This window comes from Aethalodelphis obliquidens, unplaced genomic scaffold, assembly GCF_003676395.1.
Source record: "Aethalodelphis obliquidens isolate GAN/ISIS:26980383/991018 unplaced genomic scaffold, ASM367639v1 scaffold1, whole genome shotgun sequence".
NCBI classification, from domain to species: Eukaryota; Metazoa; Chordata; class Mammalia; order Artiodactyla; family Delphinidae; genus Aethalodelphis; species Aethalodelphis obliquidens.
The window spans coordinates 52,953,712-52,959,913 of NW_020837945.1; positions in this window are offsets into that span (position 1 = coordinate 52,953,712).

Consider the following 6,202-nt stretch of genomic DNA (forward strand, 5'->3'; position numbering starts at 1 on the left):
AAATGATCATCATCCGTATAGGACCCTGTCCAACATGCTTTAAGGATTTTTAATCACAATCCAGCTTGTGTTTGAGTTTTGCACGCAACCTCCACTGGAGAAAGATGTAAGCACTAAAGGATGGCAATGGCTTTCTTATCAGATGTCAGAAAAAAGAAAACTTGTTTTGTTATTTTCACCAAAGGGAAAATTCTTTAACTAAGCAGACTGAACTATGGATCTTTGGTATTATGAAGGACACTACAGAGTGTGTGTCTTTGATATAAGCCTAAACCTTTTAAATAAAATATTATTTCAGCTGATTGAACTGGGGATTACTGGTTATATGAAGGGCACAATAAAGTTGTGTGTCTCCATTACAAACCTAAATCTTTTTTTAATAGAGTGTTTGGACCATCATGTTTTCACATTTGCTTCTGAATAGGTAATGACTACCAATCATGCTCTTTTATAATAAATTATCAGTATGATCCCTAAACGCCCTTGCATTAAAATGTGAGAATGAGTGGGAGTGATTTTACTTTTGACTATTACTGTCATTAGCATTAGATGATTCCTCTTAATACTTTTCATTAGAGTGCCTATTATAAAATTATAATTTTTCAAATGGATATTTAAAAATCACAGGAAAAAGAAATGGGGTGTACAAAGGTGGAAACTACTCATGCAGGAAGTACTTTTCTTGCCTGGGGAACTCTATAATTTCCTGGGAAATGTTGTCATAAAACACTTCATATTTTTAGAATACTTTCACCATGAAAAACCTGCTGCATTTTAGTACCTCCTCTCTCTTCTTTTATTGCAAAAGCAAAAATCCAAGCTTCATGTGTTTTAAATAAATGATTGCCTTCACCCTCTTCTTCTCCTACTATTTGCCAAGCTTGATATTATCTGGGTCTTTCTTTGGCCTCTTCTGGAGCATGAAGTTATGCCTGGCATTATCAGACACGTGTGGCAGGGCATTAAGCCTTAGGTACTGAATGGTGTCACCCCAGCTGATGATGCTGGTCAAGCAAGGACATAAGTTGATTCTGGCTTTTGAACTACATCAAGACATCCAAATGTATGTCTTTCCAGTATTTATGGAAAAAAAGTTTGTTTGTTTTTTTTAAAGGGCAATCAGACTATAAAATAATGGACCTTAAAAACACACAAAATCAGTGTCGTTGTGACTATTACAAATTTCATTTTTTAAAAAGGCACTATCAAGGTCAGGAGCAAACAGGGACTTTCTGCTTCTGAGAATGGAAACCCATATGGCAGGAGACAAGGCCTCTAGGGACAGTATATGTAGATCAAAACAGTGGGAGTGGAATTTTCCCGAGTTTTACTTCTATAAATTATTAACCAAATGTCTTTACATAAATAAATATTTCCCCCTGGGAATTACAGCATCATTAGGAATTTGTGAGTACTAATTCTAGTTTGGGCATCTATTCCCCATTCTCATTTTTAGCATCTTTCTGTCTGCTTCTCTTTTAAGAAGTAATCTCCTATTTTCTGAAGAAAACAAAAGAGAAATTGCATAATAGCCAAAAATAATGTGTATTATTAAGAGCAAAATGGGACTACTGTAAGGGGAGGCATGACAAAGGGCCAGGAAAAAATAGTGTTTTTACCATTAAAAATCTATAAACCTCTAGTGTTGAAATTCATAAGGAGTGATGCTATCTCTCTCTCACCTTGGACCTTTATTCCCTTTCTCTCTTCTTGGTAAAGGGATGTCACTGAACCACTGGAGGTGGCTTACATTAGTCATATTCCCTTCACTTTTCAAACTAGTTACTCTTCTTTTCAACATTATAGAGAAGACCATGGGGAGTTAGCCTACAACTCAACCATCAAGAAGTTAAAGAAGACAAGTATTCAAATCTCTTATTTCTGAAGTCACGACAGCCCCCTTTGTCATCTCAATATAATTCAACACAAAAGAGAAAAAAAAGAAACGATGACTGTCAGATACTTATTTCCATAAATGAGGCTCTTGACTAGTGCTAGGAAAAGCAAAGTAAGCAGGAAGACTTTTTTTTTTTTTTTTTTTTTTTGCGGTACGCGGGCCTCTCACTGTTGTGGCCTCTCCCACTGCGGAGCACAGGCTCCGGACGCGCAGGCTCAGCGGCCATGGCTCACGGGCCCAGCCGCTCCGCAGCATGTGGGATCTTCCCGGACCAGGGCACGAACCCGTGTCCCCTGCATCGGCAGGCAGACTCTCAACCACCGCGCCACCAGGGAAGCCCAGCAGGAAGACTTTTTATACTTTGTGGGGGAGCAGGGAATCTAAAATAGGTAATAGTGATAGAGTCATGCATGAACAGTAGATTTCACCTATCAGCGCTTTGTAACTATTATACCTAAAACCATTTGTATAAGTCAGTTTCATAACTTCATTAAGAGAGCTCTTTGTAAAGGGAGTCCTGTGTAAATTTGTTCACAGTACGAGTAATCACCTCTTCACTGATCAGTTCTGGAAGTCAGAATTTGGTAGGTCATATATTCTTAAATCAGGGAATTACCCACATTATAAAAGAGCAACATTTCTCTGAAGATCTCTCTTAGCTAGTACTGGGAGGGGATCTAGTTTGGGAGCAGACCTACACTGGTAGAAAGTAGGGTTTAATGAGGCAGCTAACCTTTGCCCATCCAGATCTATGATGTGTACTTCCATATCCTGGTCTGCATAGAAAGCTGGCCCCATGAACTTATCAATGGCTTCCCTACCCTTTGGCTTCTTGTTGGTGCTGATAGAAGAGCAGTCGGTAGGAGAAGAGGGTGAGTGTTTATTTTACCAGGTCCCTCCCTTTCAGGTTGCTGTGTTTTGTCTGTGTATGACCTCTACCACAGGTCCCAGTTCCTGCCAGGCAACACTCCCTTACACCCACCCAGGTGGGGATGCCCCTCCCATCCTAGGTGGTAACAACTCTGTACTGCTACTCGCCCAAGTACTGCTCTATTCCTTAAACCTTGCCTTTGCCAGTCATCTTTTATTAAATTCTTATCAACTATTTGACTGGACATCCTTGATTCTTGACCACATAGAAAGTTTCGTGACACAGTAGTAGATCACATTAGATTAGTAGAGTATATAGTAGTGAAATAGTAGATTAATTTTCAGTAAAGACTCCAAACAGAGACTTTTTCTTCTAAAAAGCATTCTGCTTTCTGCATTTCTCCTCAGCACCCCTGTCCTCTCAGCTGTCTTGGACTGCAGGGGAAAATGCTCCTGCTAGAGCTAAAGAATACTAACCCCTTCCTACAAACGAAGGCATCACTGGAAAGTTAAAGAGGCATCTTCCCTGAGAATTTCTTAGACCTTCAAGAACAGGAATGAGAGACAGAGCTGTATCATTACATTGTTGTTCTCAGGTTTAAAAGACAGGTTAAATATATGTTCTGTTTTTGGTAATAAGACCAAAAGGGAGGGCTGGACATATTGACAACAAACCCTAAAATGTGGGACCCAAAGAGAACTGGACACTAGAGAGAACAATTACATGGCTTCATTATTAACAGATTATTATACCTTCTTAATTTCACCCGATCATTTATTTGCTCAGTCATGCATATAGTCATTCAACAATATCTGAGTGGTTAACTATGTTCCACAGTGCAGTGATAGGGCTTAGGAATATAACTGTCAACAAGGTAGAGTCTCTCACTTCAAGGAACTACGACTGATATAAGAACACACTACACCCATTTTATAGTTTGTTAAAGATCATTCTCAATCAATCCTTGTATCACCTTCATAAAACATGAAGTCATAAGAAAAAACACTTCATGGATAGCTACCTAGAGGTACCTAAATATGGTGGCCTCTACACCATTACTATTGACAAATTCTGGTGCCTCTCTTACCAAACCTGGTCAGAGTGTATTATGTGTTAAAGGGCACATTCTCATTTACAGTGGTGTCTGCCCTTCGTATAGAGGTTGGTCTGGGTACATTTCCTCTTTACTTCAACAAGTCCTGTGCACCAAGTAGATCTGGCATCTCCATAGGTGATGTGTGTATTGATATATATTTTGGTGCTCACTCTCCAAGTGTTTTTAGTGTTTCAATGTAGCCAGGCAAAAAAAAAAAATTATTTAATTCAAAAAACTGCTAGTTATTTTTATTATTTAAAATGCAGAAAAATGTTACTTCACTACAAAAGGTAACAGATCTAGCCTTCCAAGTTTTCCAGCACAAATACCAAATGAGAAAGAGAACTGCAGTATTGTATCCAGTTCTCTCTTTCCTTCATGTGTCTTCAACTGACTGTCCTGCAAAATAGACTTCTTTCCCAGAAACAAGAAAACTATGCTATACCTGGGTTGGGAGAGCTTATAGATCCTTGCTAGATCCAAAATAATAATGATAGAAAGTAGATTAAAAATATTCACATGGTTGTAACATTTTTGATTTTTTTCTTCAACTGTAGCAACTTGTATAGTCACTTTTTTACCTCTTCTTCTTTTCCACATCGCTTTAATCTCTATTGTGAGGTGCACGCTACTAACAGAGAAAGTAAGATTAAAACTGCATATTGCTGTTGAAAGCTCAGTTTATCCTTTGAGGATTTCTTATTTTGACCACGGGGTGTAAAATTGCTTTTTTGGTTAAAGCAATCAAATGCTCTGTCAATATTGGCTGCTGTGTTTAAAATTACGTATTTTAATGAATTTTAAAAGGATTGTCTGCACTTCGGGGTATATAATCAAATGATATTGAATTTCTTAACTTGCCAATTTAACCATCCATGCTGCTCTCATGGTAAAGAATGAAACTGGGCAGCAAAATTCAAACAAGGTAAGTATGGGGGTTACACAAGGAAGCAACTGGAAAACAGTTATTTCCTACTGGTTGCTTTTATATACCCTGTCTTCCATCCAAACTTACTTGCTTTCCTGCCACTGTACCTTTGTTATGGTACCAATTACATGTACAAATCCAATCTAGGCTTCAAGAACTAGTTCAATATTTTCTTAAGTATTTAATACTTTTTACATTATGTTATGTATCCTTATGTTCTTTTTGTTCTCTCTCTCACAATAAGCTACGAGTTCTCTGAGGACAGGATATCTCTCTGGTTCACCTTCGCATCCATAGAAGCATGTAACCAAGTAGAAGCTCAGGTGAATTTGGCTACATTAATGAATGGATGGATGTGTTCTAGGCTGCAGTTTAGATTCTTCTGATTTATTTCACAAAGGATTATATTATTATTTTAATAAGACAATTACCTTAAAATGTCATTATATACTAAAATAAGGAATATACCTACTATTGATATGAAAGATTGACATGTATAAGAAATTGCCATACTGAGTGAAGTAAATCAGATGAAGACAAATATCAAATGATATCGCTTATATGTGGAATCTAAAATAATGGTACAAATGGACTTATTTACAAAACAGAAATAGAATCACAGATGTAGAAGACAAACTTACAGTTACCAAGGCGGGTAAGTGAGGGGAGAGATAAACTGGGAGATTGGAATTGACATATACACACTACTATATATAAAATAGATAACTGATACAGACCTACCATAGAGTACAGGGGACTTTACTCAATACTCTGTAATGACGTATATGGGAGAAGAATCTAAAAAAGAGTGGATATATGTATATGTATAACTAATTCACTTTGGTATACAGCAGAAACAAACACAACATTGTAAATCAAGTATACTCCAAAACAAATTTTTTAAAAAATGAGCAGAGGACCTGAATAGACATTTTTCCAAAGAAGACATACAGATGGTCAACGGACACATGAAAAGATGCTCAAAATCACTAACCATCAGAGAAATGTAAATCAAAACTGCAATGAGATCACCTCACAGCTGTCAGATGGCTATTATCAAAAAGACAACAAATAACAAGTGCTAGGGAGGATGCAGAGGAAAGGGAACACCTGTCCACTGTTGGTGGAATGTAAATTGGTGCAGCCCTACAGAAAACAGTATGGAGGTTCTTTAAAGAACTAAAAATAGAATTACCATATAATCCAGCAATTCTACTTCTGGGTATTTATTAGAAGAAAACAAAACCACTAATTTGAAAAGATATATGGACCCCTATGTTTGCTGCAGCACTATCTACAGTAGCTAAGATTTGGAAGTGAATTAAGTGCCCATTGATAGATGAATGGATAAAGAAGATGTGATACACACACACACACACACACACACACACACACACACACACACACACA